This window comes from Poecilia mexicana, unplaced genomic scaffold (genome assembly GCF_051168715.1).
Source record: "Poecilia mexicana isolate PSO_F unplaced genomic scaffold, ASM5116871v1 scaffold_12, whole genome shotgun sequence".
Classification (NCBI taxonomy): Eukaryota; Metazoa; Chordata; class Actinopteri; order Cyprinodontiformes; family Poeciliidae; genus Poecilia; species Poecilia mexicana.
This window is the reverse complement of record NW_028263381.1, coordinates 3,240,276-3,258,035: the sequence shown is the minus strand read 5'-3', so window position 1 is coordinate 3,258,035 and position 17,760 is coordinate 3,240,276.

Here is a 17,760-nt window from a genome sequence, read left to right as displayed (position 1 = left end):
TCCAGCGATTCCATTTAGTGTGATGTATTCTAAGGCTACATATATTTATATATATATAGTAGAAATTAGACATTAATGTTTACCTATGCTGTTCCTAGTTAGCCAAGCTAGCAGATTTAAAACATATATGATATCTGTATGATTCCACATGATCTTCCATCTCTGACCCTCGCCTTGCTCTGGGCCTCATCGTGTTTAAAGAGCCCCTGAACAAGCATCGGTTATGGAAAAGTGGACCATTAAGGTCAGCATGTTAATGCACCAGCAAATGTCACCGTAGTTCATTTACATGCCTGTGTGGTCCTAGTTCAGAACCACTAAGCTCTCACTGCCTGACCTTAGCTACGACGTAGAACAGGTTTTTCAGAGGGTTTGGTTTTTTGTGACAGTGCAGTGAAAGAGAACCACACCAGCTGAAAATGTAGTGTGTTGCAGTTTTGGTCCCCAATCGGACCAAGTCGACCAGACTGTCCGCTGTCAAAACGCCATAGTTACCATATAAAGCACATAACATTTTCTTTCAGACTAAACTTTTCCTCTTTTATATTAGTTAATACTATTGACATTCTATTTTAATGTAGAAAAATCGGTATTTAAACCCATCAAACACTGATGTAAGCAGTCGAGATGGGCTTCCTTCAGACTGTGGCTAGACTCAGCTGTAGACATAAAGTGATGACCCCCCTCACCTAGTCGAGCTTAAAGTAGAGCTGCTGCTTTTCTGCAATGAAAGGAATCAGTGGAGGTGGTCCAGAAATTTTAACCGATTGCACCCCAGCTGTCTTCCTTTGGAAGATTTTCAGGAAAAACGTCCAACTGGAAGGAGACCCTGTGGGAGATCTAGAACTCAACGGTTGGACTGAGATGTCTCTTCTAGCCTGCGAACTTCACCTTGGGATTCCCCAGAATGAGCTGGACCTGTTGCCCCAGCAACCTAATCTTAAGACAAGGGATGGGCAGATGGACCTCAGACATCATTGGAAAACCAAAACAAATCAGTTCAGGTATGAGGCAGAGCATAGCGGTGGTCGTTTTCAGTGGTAAAATCCTTCCTTCAGTAGTTACAGTGTTGATTGAAACTGGGGGTTTCAATACTCCAGTTTGCTTTTGATGTTCATAATAACCCAGCAGGCGTCTGTTCTGTCGCTCTGGGCGTCTAACTCGCACCGCCAACCTGTCAAATCTCACTGTGACTCATTTATAAATCACTGCTTACATTTTGACAATTGCTTTTAATCCCAAAGTGAGTATTATGTTTGTAAACTATATTTATATGTCTAAATTCACACTTTAGATGCGGCTCTGCGCCGTACCATGTATGTGAGTTATAGCTGTGCTCTGCAGCTGCAGAGTTGTTTTATCATTATTGCCTGTCTATAATCTGCTTTAATCTGTTGGTGTGCAAAGCATCCTCATGATCTACTTTAGTCTGCTTTGCGAGGCAGAATGACAAATGGAGACATTAACGTGTCACGCTTCTTGAATTTTGAATATCAATCCATGCTTAAATGGAATTTAACTCTGGCCACGCATCCTCCATTTTGTTTTTATGGAGCAGTAACGGAGAGAGCGCCACCTTTCTGCAGATGGCCTCGTCCCCATTTCACGTGAATTGATTTTTTTTTTTTTTTGGCACACCCCTATCATGTTACCAGAGCCTGATGCAAGGCTTCTGGTTTCAGTCATTGAAATTAATGCGAAATAGGTGACCAGGAGTCACATTGTTAAAAGGATGAAAAATATTTTGGCTGCTTTGATGTTTTCTGATAACATTTTGAAAATAAGTAGAAAACTATGACCGTGCATAAGGGCTACTGGAGATGAAAAAAAGTATACTTCTGACAAAAAAAAACCTCAGAAATTTTCTAGAATTTTTTTAAATGTCAAAAATCTTTGAATTTTTGAAATTTTCACATCAATTTTTTTTACTTTTTAAACTGAAATATCCATATTTTTTCTAGACAATTTCTGAGATCAATCTCAAAATTTCACATATTTCTCTTGCAATTTTTTGACTTTTCAAACCTAGAAATTTCCAAGGATTTTTCTAGAAAATTTCTAATGAGATTAACGTGGAACTTTTTTTTGGCGGAAATATAATGCTACTCTTTTTTTCTGTCTTCAATGGCCCTAGTAGGTGATCGTAAAATGTTGTTTTAATTTTTTTATTTGCTTTAGTGGTGATATCTAAGCATCAGTATGTTCTTGTAAGACATCTGGACAAAAGATAATTCTCTACCGAAAAGTTAATAATTTAGTATATGTAAAATCATGGAATGTAATTGAGTGCCATGTTGTTTAATTTCTAACGTTCTCTTTAATCTGTACATGCTTTTTGTTCTATCATATGGAAAAGCTTTAGCTGCAGCTTGTAGCTACAGGTGGCAGATGTTACAGCAATTGAGACGTTGACATCGACGCTTCTATAAGAATTCAGCCAAAGGCGGAGCGGATCGCCTCGGCGTTCAGAACGGTGTGGTGAATTATTAATGCTCTCTTTACCAACACGTCTCATGCCTTCCATGGTGTTTGGTTTCATCACAGCCCAGAGTAGAAAGGTGTCAGGCCGATCATCCTAATTAACTCGCTCTGATGCGCTGCGTCTCCTGGCTGCAGGTCCTCACGTGTCTGCACTTCAGTTCTGCACTTTAACTCTTGTCATGCGGCTGACAGTCGAAGTTCTTTCTGGCCGTGTCGAGTTTTCAAAAGACGTCAGCAGAGTGAAGTTGGTGGATAAGGAGGAGGTGCAGTTTGTCATCTGCTACCTTATACCTCCTGCTTCCTTCACAAAGTTACAACTGTGTTACATCACCATTTATTTGCGCTGACTTTCATGGGCCTGGTATATATAAATCATAAAATCTGAGCTCAGTCTGCAGTTTAAGCCTACAGCAGACTGAGGACGTCCCTCAGCAGTACAAAAACACTTTGTAGGGATTATGGGATACACAAAACATGACACATAAACACATGTCATGTTTTGTGACACGTGTCACAAAACATGACATGTGTCAATATATATTCACATAATTAAAACATTTTACATGTTATCCATTTGGGATGCACCAATTTGCAAATTTGGGCCAATACTGATACTGGCTGAAAGCCAATATTATACAGTACACATTAAAAATAGATTTTCCTTCAAACCTTTGCTGCATCACTGTCACTGTCACCAACCCTGTTCCCTCCCCCTCCTGAAACACAAAACAAAATAAATATAGGTTATTAATATCAGCTGTTCTGCTTATCGGACTGATCCCAGTATGCTAAAAAATGACTAACATCATCTGGTGCAGATGTTAATGCAGATATATGTTATAGTCCCTATTATTTGTTTGTTTTCTTCTTACTTCTTTCTTCATATTGGATAGAGATGTTACAATCAGAGATTTGTGGTCCTTCCGATTTTAGCTGACACAGGAAGTAGAGGTTGCAAACTAGCATGGATTACACATCTCAGAAAAATGCAGAAAGTTCTCCCCACAATGCTGAAGACTTGGACTTAGACATTTTTGGAGCTTTCTGCCACCACCAGTAGATGGGATGATAAATATGAGTTGATACTGATGCCTTCAAGTCTTCTTCCATCAGGATGGGTTTGGTTTTTAAAAGTCCAAACTGGTAAAGTTATGGTGTGCTCACTGATTGATATCAGATTTTTGAATTTCCGGGCTCCAGTTGGAGCTGATCAACTTTCTGTCCATCTATCCAGAGTTGCATGTATCTTCAGTGTGTCTGCTTGTTTTCTAGGAACATGTTTGGTGATATTTATGTCACTGTGGTTTACCTTCACTATCTCTTTTTGAACTTTACTTTTCATCGATTCAAAGACCTGCAGTCATGCATAAACAGTCTAGACATGAAAGTCTGTTGACCCGTTCATTTTGAGAGACTGAATTTTTTGATCATTTGACAGCATGGAATAGAAGCAAGCAGCTGTAATGGCCGATGGTGTCCGTTGTGAAGTAGGGTTTTTAAAACAACTAATAACATTTTTAGGATATTTGCATCAAAAGCAATAAAATCTGAACAGTTTATATATATATATATATATATATATATATATATATATATATATATATATATATACCCTAAACCAAAACTCAGAGCTTTTATTGTAGATATAGTGGATTTGTTTTGTTCTTTAAACGACAGTCATCCATCAGCGGTTGCCTCACCAGAGCGTTCCTGTCTGCTTTAGGAATGGTGTTGTTCACTGATATTTATCTGTCACCACAGCTTAACTTCACCATCCCTCTGTGAACTTTATTGGTTATCGATTGGACAAGCCCATTGCGTTATAGAGTTATAATCCACACATGAACATCTAAAAATCCCTCTGCTATTTCAGCTCTCTGATGGAAAATACAACATTGCACACAGAAATTATTTGTGTAGAATGGCTTTTGATTTTCTCCAGCCTTTTTCTCCAGACCTTTTTAGAGTCTGACTTTACTTATCAAGGTTTTTCTGTGGAATCCACTGTCCTGGCCCACTTAGCTCCACAGATCGACCCCTACCACTTCCCCAGCTCTGATTTCAAGCAGCACTTCCTGACCACTGCAACACCAGAGAACCTCTGATTTGTAGCGTACGCCATGTCCCTCTATGTCTGTTCTGTCAGTGTGAAAACAGTCTAACTACTCAAAAGCATTGAAACTTCCAAATCCTCAAATTGTCTCTAAGAAGTGAAGACAGCAATAACGTAGTTACACGTAGAAGGTTTATGCCGGTACAGGCGAACCTGCTTGGCAAGTCCAATTTGAGTGAAAGGCTGCGCGCGGCCTGCCCCAGGATACAACAACAATTCAGAGGTGGGCGACCAGACGGCATGAGGCCAATGCGCAGAGGCGGGAACAGCGCGATTGGTGCAAGGACCTTTGCACCCAGTTCAGTCTCTCTATAAACCTAGCTTGATGATTTCGGTTGAAGAAATCATCACTCCGTGGCCGACTGCTGTGATGCATTCTTTGAGTATTTTGATTGGTTCATCAGGCACCAGAAGCAGTACGGACACCATTTGGCTATTTCAAATACGAGATGAGCACAATTTGGTAATATTTCCTTCTGTTTTAGGATGGTTTCCTGATGTTTCATGGTATAATACAGATGACCAATATGGTTGCTAAACAGAAAGAGACACCATCACTGTTAACTATTTAGGTGTCTTCATCAAACTATAAGAGAATGACTAGCAGTAATAGTAAAGGAGGAAAGAAGTGGAAGTTGAGGAAGATGCTGAGTCTGAAGCTATTGAGGCTACAGCTGCTGCAGCAGGAAGTAAAAATTATGTCAAAATTGCGTTATTTGTTGCATTTTCAGCTGCTGTGGTTTACTTTCACACTGCACTGTGTTAAAATGAACTACAGCGCTTTGAAAAACCTGGTCAGAGCTTTAATGTTCACTCCCAAATTGTTAGAGCTGAAGAAAGAGGAGAACTGTAAATCGCTGTTGTCCATAAAGTCCTGAAGTGTCTTAATTTTTGTCGAGTTTATGAGTACCAAGAGGGAACAAGAGAACATCATTAAATAAAGTAATGGAAGAATAAGCCAAAAAAAAAAAAAAAAGGAAAGCAGGACAGGATGCAACACGCACGCGCACACACACACACACACACACACACACACACACACACACACACACACACACACACACACACACACACGCACACACACACACACACACACACACACAACCTCAAAAGATCAAAATTATCAAACTTCTGGAATATCCTGTCAATGTGATGAGCGCCCTCTTGTGGTGTGTCTAAGTTGCAGCTTATTATTATGTGATAAAGTAAAGGGCTGTTTCTTTCTTAGTACACAGGCTGGAGTGTGTTAAGATCTGACATAGTTGAAACATATCACTCTTAACTGGAAGTGATATTAACGTTTTGGAGTCCCAACTTGAATCTGATAAAGAATCTGTGGTGAAAGCTAAAGATTAGGGTGATGGCATGGAGGCTTTTGATTTCAGATAAATTGATTCCAGAGGAAACATGTGGAAAAGTCGGTCAGAAATTAGAAGAAGAGTTTGTTTGCTGTAATGTGGAGGAATGATTTCTTTTTTGTGATTGTTTAGAAAAGTTGAAATAATTTTCAGTAATCCATTTCTAATTAAAATGGAAATAAAATTCAGGTGGATTATTCCACCCCCCGTCCCCAAAGACTGAATCTCCTGTTTACAGATTCCTGTCATATTTATCAGAAACAAACATCAAGGCTGAATGAAGATAGTTTTAAATCTAAATATGAATACTTTCTGGCTGAACCATATGACTTTGTCCTTGATTTAATTTGTAAATAAACAAAGAATAGCATTTTAATCAGTTCAAGGTTTAACTACAGAGTCTCTGATGTAGGACATCAGAGACTCTGTAGTTAAACCTTGTGTTAAAGAGTAGGGGTGCCTAAACTTTTTATGTCATGGCACCAAACAGCATCAGCGTCTGGCCAGGGAAAGCCTTTTCTAACCCACAGACAATGCTGCAAAATATGCAAAGAAACATCAGATTTTAGAATCTTTTTGGTCACTTTTCTGCACTATTCAGTAATTATTACATTCATACCTGCTGATTATAGTCAGCCAGGCGTTCTTAGGGTTTTTTGCAGGGTTGCTGGATGGTTCCTACTGCCTGGCTTGGGAAGCAAAGTAGCTTCATAAGTTTGACAATTAAATGACTTTATGATTGGCCAGTCATAAAGTCATTTTTAGAAATATTCTTGATTATCCCACAGTTGTGAGATTCAGGTATAACAGCAGCACTGATGTATGCAGGCTCACACAAAAGACCAAAAATTGCTGAAATACTTCCTGAAGGTGGAGTTTCTTAAAGAGACAGAGACTCAATTTCTATGTGTTAAATTGCAGTCGTTTTATAACACTTGTTATAACAATTGAAAGCAGCAGAGTTACTTTATTGTGCTATAAAATGACACTACGTGCCTGGAAAACACATAATACTTCCCCTTTAAATACATGATATTTGGCATTGATGAATACGAGGTTATTTTAGGACAATAAACACTTTTTCTTATTGGGATTCATCAAAAAAAATTGAAGTCCAGTGTGTCTGTGTGTGTAAGAGAGAAAGAGAGGGAGTGTGCAGGAGAGACGGGGGGTGTGTACCGGTGTTGGGTTTCCCTCTCCTCTGCTCTCCTCTCCTTCGGCTCTCGCCTCAGTTGCGTCCTCGGAGCGGCAAGAGCTGCAGGAACCGCTGCTGCTGATGCTGCTGCTGGATAACTGGACCATTGCTCTGCCGCCTCATTATATCTGGATTATAACAACCTCCCTCCTACATCACACACATCCCTCCCTGACCTGCTCTTCGCTCGGCGGTCCTGATCGAGGCGTTTGACATGCCTCTGCCACTGTTGTGACACTTTGATGCTGCGCCCACCTGCCTTACAAATATGATGAAATGGCAGCCCCGGAAGAAGGTGAGCAAAACTCTGCGTTTTCTCTCCAAAGTTGTGGCAGAACAACGGAGTGAGTGAGTGAGTGAGTGAGTGAGTGAGTGAGTGAGTGAGTGAGTGACACATCTTTGGATTAATGGAGCTTTTTAAGCCCTCAGGAAGAAAGCGCAGTCACGGCCACTTTATTAAGGATAATCCGTTAATAGTCCCCCTTTTCAGAGAGACACTTCTGCAACATGCCTGGATGGGATTATTAGAGGATTATAAGAGGAAAAATTCCACAAAGCTAAATGAAAAGTCACCATTCACAGCACAGAGGATGTTCTTTTTGGGAGAATTGGATGTTTAGAAGCTAGAAATTGCCCTGAATGCCACAAATTCATCCAAACCTCTTCATTTTCTTAACATCCCAGTTGTTATTATTATTTTTTTAATGTTTATTTATTTGCACAACCTTCAAGAGTTTCTATTTTTTTAAAATGTCGCTGTGTTTACTTGCACATTACAATAAATGAAATCTGATTATAAGATGATTGTGAGTATTTGGGAGTGCTGGTCCTCTGCTGCTGCTGTCAGTTTCTGGGTTATAATTTAATTGTGGCAAAACCTTAAATCTGCTGTCTAAGTATAAACTGGCTGCTTTAGGAGTGATCTAGGTTTTCTGCTGTGTTTAACCTCGGCAGAAAACTTTGGCTCAGTGTGATGACTTATTGTGTTCACGCGTCCTGAATTGTTTCACATTTTGTCAAATTACAACCACAACATTCAACGTATTTCATGGCGATTTTCCATGACAGACCAACAAGAAGCTGTGTCTGATTCTGGGAAATAAATATGATTTTTTACGTAGAGAAGTGTAGAGTGCATTTGGATTCAAGCTGCAGTAATGGAAGGACTTTTGTTGTCTTTTGGTTCATCTCTCCAGCTGTTTTGCACATAGACTGTCATGTTTGCTCATTTTTCTTTACAAAACAGCTCAAGATCAGTCACATTTGATGGAAAACACCTGTGAACATCATTTTCAGGGTTTCAGCCAGAAAACATGCTTATCCTGGTTTTTGGGGCGCCGGGGCAGTCATCCAGCCGGCTGCCATGTTTTTGAGTTAAATGACGATCAAAGTTGACAGAAAATTTGAAAATAAAGTTGATAGCAATGCATTATTGGAAAAAAGAAAAACATGCAAAAACCATTTGATGTTTAGGATCTACAATACTGTTCCTACAAAAAAAAAAATCTGCTTTGTTTTATTACACTGGTTTTTGTTTAGTATATTGTTGAGTAGGTATAAAAAAATCACCACATTTTTAGGAATTTTAGATTTTGAAAACAGTATTTATTTATTTTTTTTCACCCGCGAGTAGCTTTGAGCTGACATTTTTGACCCATATGATGAAAGGTTTGGATACCCCGGATCTAAACCATTCAGTAAAACATACAGCTTTTTATGACCTTTGACCTGCTAGAAGGTGAACTTTTCCATGCTGCCACTGCCAAGCTTCGTTTTGGAGATAGTTGTATTTTTGGTCTCATCTGAGCAGCACACATTTTCTCATGTGTTTCATTCTGCACATGACCTTTGTGACTTGGATGTATGTGACTGTTTAAATGTGAAATATCCCCCCATCAGCAGCAGACCAGGTTTACGTCAGTAGGATATCAGCTTGACTCTCCTGAACATTTTCTGGCGCTCCTTCATGAGGCTGGCATATTTACATTGCATCTGGAAACAGATCAAATACTGAATTCATTGTTTTGAAATGTATGTGCACATATGTGTTCCCCACTGGGTGGGTTGTAATAGCTTGTCTTGTTAAATGTATAATTCATGACCTGATATCTACAATATTAATGAGATGTCGGACAGAACAGGCAGATTATTGAGCTGATCTACAGTCACCAGCGGCCCAAAAGATCAGGGCTCTCATGAGACACATTAGGGGTTTAAACGTTCAGGGTGTTTTCACACCTGATAGTCCAGTAGACTCGGTTGGACTGGGGATCAAAGATTCAACATTTGTTTGATTTTTATTTGCTGTGGTTCTCTGTCACACTACACTGTAACAAAAAAACTAAACCCTTTGAGAAACCTGTTCCCTTCCTTGCCTGTGGAGGCGCTGCACCACTGAACCACTGAAGGAAACATGAAAACCTCTGAACTTCCTTCTTTATGAAATGTAAACAAAAATGGAGTGACATCAGATTTTAGTGGTTGTAGGATTTCAGTTTTGTTGTTGGCAAAAGACCACGAGGCATTTCTCCTGCTAGCACTAGACTCCCACATTTGTTTTGTTTATGTTTACCCAGAATGCCCTGTGTTATAGTCCACTTCCTGTTTTCGGAGCGGTCTCTGGTCCGCCTGGCATTTACCTATGCATTTAAAACACACTAGAGTTCACTTCGACCAAACCGAGACCGAGGTTTGTAAACGGACCAAAGATAATTTTTTGTGGCCCGCATCAAAGTGTGATTGCGCATTCACACCTCCCCAAATGAACCAGACTTTATAGACAAACAAACTAAAGTTTGATTAAAGCAGACAAAACGGCTCAAGTGTGAATGCATCCATGGATAACAAAAAAAACTAATTAATTTGAAAAATTGCAAAATTCTAGAATTGCGCTGCTCATGGTGCTAGCATGTTGCAGCAGCTGACAATAGTTCTGATTTGTTCTATTAGTAGCCTTTAGTTCATAGTTGTTTGGGTTGAGGCACTGGTAACTGTGGCAACATGGTTTTGTTTTTACAGCAGAGAGCAGGTCAAAAGTAAAAAAAACACTCCTTAAATACAACCTCAAGTCCCAGATGAGTTGAAGAGCAGAGCAAGAAGAAGGAAATTCAAACCATTTCTTCCATCAAATCCCATGTTACGAAAGATAGAGTCCAGTATACAATTTATTTTTCCATTGGACGCAATACAAATGAACAGAAGTTACAGGTTTTAAAAGTACCCACCGTTCCCATATCTTAGCATCATGTGGAATATGCATCCACTTCATGTTATCCCTCATGTAAGTATTTAGCTCAAATCACGTTTGAGACCAAATGCAGCTCGTCTTTACGCTCCATGTAAGAGAAATCCCTCTGAGCACTCGGGAGGATATGTTTCAGGAGGCAGTTGGTTATATTTTAAAACCTCCTCCATCTAGAGAGTGGGAAGTGTGAACTGGCAGGGGATTCAACGCCTAACCAAATTTGTATTTGGCTCAAAGATCACAGGCAGCAGCGGTTTGCTCTGGAAAGGAGTGTGAGCCCTGGTCTTGAAGTGGTTGATCTGGCTGTGAAGACTGTAGGGATCCCAGCGCGGAGGGAGTCTGGGGGCGAAAGTTGCCCTCTCCTCCGTTGAGAAGTGTTAACTGATAAGGCCAGACAGTTGGCTGCTGAGGCGCTGATGGCGGTGATGATGAGAGGAGACGAAGAAGCACAGATTTATCCAGTACACTCAAGCTGATTGGAGGAATTTTGGGTGATTTATGATGATATACTGATGGATATTTTTAGGCCACTATCAGTGTTCCTGTCTTTGTTCTAAGACTGTAAAAAGTGTTAGTAGGACTTAGTCTGCAGGTACTTGAATAAATAAATCCCAGTAAACTCACTGAATTAGTACTTACACACTGCTTCTTTTATTCCTTATTACATTCTTCATTTACTTGTGTGTGTTCCCTCCAGGTACTCCGGCTTCCTCCAGTCCAAAAACATGATTCTTACTCTAAGTCAGCCCTTCTCAATTACAGTTCTCACCCCCCCCCTGCTCTGCATGTTTTAGATGTGCCTCTATTCCAGAACAGCTGATTCAAATGATTGCATGACCATCAAGTACTGCAGAAGCCTGTTAATCACCGAAATATTCAGTCCAGGTGTGTGGCAGAAGGGAAACACCTAAAACATGCAGGGCAGGGGGGCGTGAGAACCGGAATTGAGAAACACTGCTCTAAGTTATCCTTAGGTGTGTGTGCATGTGTGGGTGTGTGGTCTGTTCTATGGCTGTTCAGTGTGTCCAGCTTTGTTTCCATCTGATTGTCGTGCAAATTTTAGGCAAACTTTGAAAATGTTGCAAAAACAAACAAACAAACAAAGAAAATGCAAATTTTGTGTTTCCATCTTCTGGATTGGAGGGAATCAACCAGGGTACACAAAACATGATTCCGTTAGATGTTGATGCTACGTATGGCTGCAGCAAACAAGATGTAGAGATTACCAGCGAGCATGGACCACACATCTCAGAAACAAGGAGAGTCTTCACTTCTGTGCTGGAGTTTCGTGCCTGTGGTAAGGCACAGATCCACCAGTGCACTTATTCGCCTAATAAGTTCTGCCGAATAACATGGGAGTGCGGGTTTTTGCATAACCCACATTGCGTAAAATGTGGGTTATGCAAAAACCATCTTCCCTAAAGCAGAAGGCCACTTATCTAGGATTTAGATTTTGATGTTCAGACCTTAACTCTGAGAACTCCTGGTTCATCAGCGTCTTGAAGTAGGACCTATTTCAGATAAGATCGTTTTATTCTTATAAGTTACAATAAACATGACCAAACATAAACATTTTTGGAAAGCTAATTCGATTTGCTCACGGTTATAATTGCCTTTGGTTGCACTTTGTCACTATGAAGCAAAGGCTTTAAAGATATTTCAGTAATTAAAGTGAGAGAGCTTTGAAGCACAGTCAGTGACCAAACACTGGCTCTCTATAGATCCAGTAATATTCTATTGAACTTGGGGGAAAAAAGGGCTTTTAACCGAAGTTTACTTTGAAGAAGATATGCATGACTGGGCCTGTGAAAACTCTAGGTGGTCCTGACATCTCACTTTGGTTTTCAGGGTGACGAAAGCACCAGAAAGAGACGCTGTGAATGTGTTAAGATGTTGTGAGTCTAAAGTCCTGTTCACAACTGTTTCAAGGATACATATTTATCAAATGTTTGAATTTTTTAGTTTTAGAGCCCTAAGATAGAATTCAGATTGAAGTATGGTATTGTGTGGTTGCTGTGTGTAAATGTGATTCAAACAGGATGTGGCCATGACATGGACATGCTGTTTCTGTTCAGAATCATATTGATATTGTGAATGATTTTGATATATTGACCGAAGCTGCCTTATCATTACAAATGTCCGCTAATGTCAAGAAAACACAACTTTGCAATTGAGGTGTTTTTATTAAATTAACGCAATTCTAATAACACATGAATAAGTTTGTTTACATGGTAAGTCATTAAAAATCCTGCCAAATTCAACATGGGTGTGTTTCCATTAAGCTAACTTATTTTCGATATGTCAAATTGTGCAATTTATAAGGTCAGTGGAAACACAACTATTGATTCCTGCTGATTCGCTTGTTTGTTATTGTCTGCTTTGGTTAAGAAATTTAAAATACTATTATTTTAAGAGAAAATCAGATCAGGAGTGAAGATGAGCTGTATTGTTTTTTCAGAAATAAATGTATTTTGCTAGTCTCATGTAGCATTTCAGATGGTGGCAATTATATCTTTACATTTTTTTGCTATTTTAATCTCCAAAGAGCAGCTGTGTATTTAGAACTGTCCTAATTAGAGCCTGATTTATGGATAGGTATCCCTGTTTGACCTATTTGGTTTTATCTAAATATAGCATTAATAATAAAAACTTACAGCAAGCTGCTGTAACAGATTTCCTTCGTCTGAATCCTGAAACATTCTGGGCTTAGCCCAACCCACAACTAACTGAGTTTTCACACAAATGTAGGTTATATTTTTAATAGCTATCATTTTGAATAAGCTTCTAAGGTAGTCCTAAGACGAGTTCTAATATGCATATTTATGGATATAGATGTATATTATGTGCAAACCTTAAGAAGCAACCTCAACAGACGAAGGGTCCAACGTTTGTAGTTTACAGTCAAGAGAAAACTGAGGAGGCCCAAACCTGGCAAACAAAATTACCTCGTTGCAGTGAAGCCACTCTGTACCTGTAACCACAGAGTGGCGGCAGCAGTGTCATGCTCTGGGAAACCTCTACTGTTGTTTGTGTCAGATGGATTGAACAAAATGGATGGCATTAAGAAATGAGAGGATCACCGTCAAATTCTCAGGGTTCTCTCTTAAATCAACAGTCACAGGGATGAAATGGGGACAGAAGTTGTTGTTCCAACAATGAATGATCCCAAACACACATTGAATCTGGGACTGGAAAACACAAAGCAGGCTGGAGCTTGTCCTCAATCCTGTTGAAAATGTTGTGGACTGTGCCAGGAGCCAGGAAATTCAAATGACGTTCACAATTTCTTGTAAGTAGAACAATAAAATATTGAGCCAGAAACATTTTTCATGGATAAAAAAAACAAAGAAAAAAAACAATTATCTCTCTGCAACCAAAGCTCATCCTCTTTGATTTTCTCCTGTGCTGTGATTAAACCTTCTAAGAACAAGTTAACCTAAAGACAGTTACTTTGACTATACCTACGTATCCAGTGGTGAAAGAGAAAAAAATCAGAGATGTAACAGTAGCAGAGAAGTGGGACCCGTTTAAGTTTAATTGCTCTCATGTACGAAACCCATGTGGCATTTTGCAGAATCCAGAGGTTTATCACATATGACTGGCTTCAGTGTTCAATAATGAGTGCATTTTGGTTTCAGGGGCTCAAGAGCAGCACCCAAGGTTCTCTTAATCTTTTACTTTTTTTCAACTGGAAAGGATGAGAAGTTGTGCTTTTCTGCCTTTGTCTGTGGGGGATATGTGTTTACCCTGCAGGAGATCATGCAGCATGTTCTGTTCTGCCCTGCGTCGTCGGACTGGCAGAACTCGGAGTGTAACGTGTTTACTTACAAAGCGGCTAAGCTTCTTAAAGCTGCTCTCCTGTTTCTGATTTAAAACTTTGCCCTCCAACAGAACTCTTTTTTTCTTTTATTTTTGCACTCAGATGTATTGTTAAAATGCGTCCACCAAGAAAGCAGCACAAGCTTTTAGAATTTGGAGGTAAAGACGTGCTGCAGGCACCAGTCTGCTTGATGGAATCGTGTTCTGTGGAAACTAAATCCTTTAGGCATAAAAGTTGATGTTTTTGATGTTTAACGACTTCACTTGAGTTAATTAAGCGTAGATTTTTTTTTCTTTAGATATCACAAGGTCCTTTTTACAACTTTGAAACTTGTTCAATCTTCCAAAAATGAGGTATAAAGATAAAAGACTTAATACTTTCATTCATCTGCACAATTACCCCCCCTAAAAGCTTTTCATCTTCTCTTTTCAGTGGGACGTCTTACAGATTACAGGGGGGTGAATGTTCGCGACTTGATTTTAGGGCCAGAACTGTTTTACTGCATTCCTGCTGAAATACACAAATAATTTGGTTTTTGACGCTGTAGGACCACTTGCAAAGTATAGCAAGGTTTTTAAAAGTTAAGCTTTCAAAACCACAAACTGCTGTTTTTAATGTTAAAGTCCTTTTGATGACAAACTGGAGTATTGTTTGTTAGATTTGTGCAGAGAAGCAGACATCCTTGTTCCTGTCTAAAGTTAGATCAGACGAAACATCTCCTGTTTTAGCTCAGCTATGAGTACTAACATATTTCCACTTGCTAAATGCCAGAATAATGAATTTATAAATTACATATTTTTTTTACTCAAATTCAGAAGTTTACCTTTACTTTGTGCTAGTGTTTGTAGAATTGCCTTTTAAATTGAATGAGTTGGTTCAGATGTTTTGAGTATTCTTCCACAAGCATATCTAGCTAGCTTGCTAGCTACTTGCCTAACTAGCTAGCTAGCTACTTGGCTAACTAGCTAGCTAGCTAACTACTTGACTAGACAGATAGCTAGATAGCACACTACCTATCTATCTACTTTGCTATCTAGGCTAGCTACTCAGACAGATAGATAGATAGATAGATAAATAGATAGATAGATAGATAGATAGATAGATAGATAGATAGATAGATACAGTTCCTTCTTCAATCTTGACTAGACAGTTATGCCCATTGTTGGAACTAAGAATTTGTTGCTCCTGACTATTTTATTTTAATTTAATCTGATCTATTGTTGACACAAAAGTGTAGAAATTATCAAAATTACAACAATCAATCTCTTCCAAACGACCACAGGACCCATCATAAAAAGTAGAAATTAGTCCAACATTATGGGCCACAGTGTTTGTCAGCGTGTAAGGCTTCTTCGAAAAAGATTTCTTCTGCGGCTCTAAAACCTTTTCCTTTCCGCATGGGGCATTCCAGGTGGCCGAGTCGCCCCAAATATGCTTGTTACTGCACCCCCATAACATCACAGATAGCAGCTACTGAAGTGTGTGCTGATTACCTCGACATGGAGGAAAGTGCTTCAGTTATTTCCAAGTAGAGCTTCCTAAGCAGTCTGATTAGCTATTACAGAGTTTTACAGTTTCTTTCTCCTCTCGGTCCAAGCTAAAGGAGCTCAGGTCAAACAAACAAAGCTGCAGTGTTCCTGGATCTTGTTTCTGGTTGTTTTTCTTTTCCTTTTAACTGCACTTGCGGATACTGTGATGGACTTTGTTCCCTGACAATGGTTTCCAGAAGTGTTGCTGGACCCAAGCAGCGACTACAGAGTGGATGTCTGGTTTTAATGCAGCGCTGCCTGAAGCTCTGGAGATCACTAGCATTCATTAGTGATTTTCAGAATAGGTCCCTGAGCTGATTCTGGGAGGCTTTAAATACACATGGAACAGTAATTAATAATAATAATAATAATAATAATAATAATAATAATAATAATAATAATAATAATAATAATAATTGCACTTCATTTGTTATTATCATTACTATTAAAATAATAATAATAATAATAATAATAATAATAATAATAATAATAATGAATAGTTTTTGTTTTGTAACTTGGTCAAATTACTTTTAAGTAGAAAATTTTGTTTTTTTAAATCCATGACAGGAGATTCACTCATCATTCACATTGCATGTAACACATTTAAAGGTATCTTTGCGCAGCCATGCTAACAGTAGCAGTTTTTTGTTACAATATTCAAACATAACCACCTACTGATCCATCCCTCCAGAAAGTTACAATGTTGCAATCTCAACTATCATTCACAAAGTTTTTCTTGAACTGTCGATTTTCACCAGTCATGACAACTTTTCAGCAAATCAGACCAATCACATTAAAGTTTTTAGTATTTAAAGTTGACTGCTGAGGCGCCAACTTTAAAAGGAACAGTATTGGCAGTATTTTCAACTTTTTTGCAAGTCCTTAAAACATGCACAAAAAACAAAAAAACCTAAACAACAATGCAACATCATGGAGGAACAGCAGAGTTTTTCCAGGAAAACTTGCTAAGCCCTGTGGCAGAGCAGCCATCCACCGGCTTACCGTGTTTTTGAGTTACAAAACGGTTAAAGCCGACAAGAAATGTGAAAATATCACCAGGTAATTATTTTTGGAAGCCTTTAACTTACCTCAACATCAACTATAAAGTCTTTAGAAAAGGCAAAGATAAAAAAAGAACTACAATTGCAACTAAAATAAATATAATTCTTTGCACTTCATTTGTTTCATCCAAATTAAAATGTCCAAAATATTTAGATTTATCTGTGACTTGTCATTTTATTTTCTGAAGTTGTTAGCGTGTCCAGTAAAGACAGGAAGTGGTAACATAGTACTGACCATAACATGTTGCCGTTTTGCTTCCAACCGTTTTATTTAACCCATTCTTGCTATCACAATAAACAACACTGGGTTACAAAAAATATTTTCTTGGAAGTTGTCTGTGTTTTTTCAACTGAATTAGGAATATTTTTGCACTACTGAATCTAAAAATGACATCCATTTTTCTCAGTCAGGTTTTTATTCTAATTTTCTTTAGAGAAATCCGATCTTCTGACTAAATTGATGACATTTTTGTGATATCATCAGTTCATTTCTGTTCCTACTTCTCATTCAAAAAAGGTTTCAGGAGAAAAAAAATGTTTTCTAACAGAGTGTATTAATTAAATGCTACAAACTTGGATTTCTGTAAATTGAATAATAAACACTTATAGGTTACGTCATATTTCGTCTTCATTGTGTAAAATTCTCTGTCTCTTTTCTGTCCTGATGGAATCTCTCCTCCTGCTCATCACTCGTTGTTCAGATTCTCAGGAAACTGATCCATATGTGAGAACAAGTCCTGCATTTTGATGCTCACGTTGTTCCATAGTTCAGAAAGTTGACCTGATTGAGCAAAACCAAAGTGATTTTTTTAATTCAGCTCATCAAAATTACCCTAAAACAGTTGAAAAACCTCAGACAGTTTTTTGTCTGTTGACCAGTGTAAACAAACAACACTCAGCCTGGAGGGGGCGCTAATAAAGCCTGGTGGCCCGCCAGACTTATAACACACTGGGTGAAG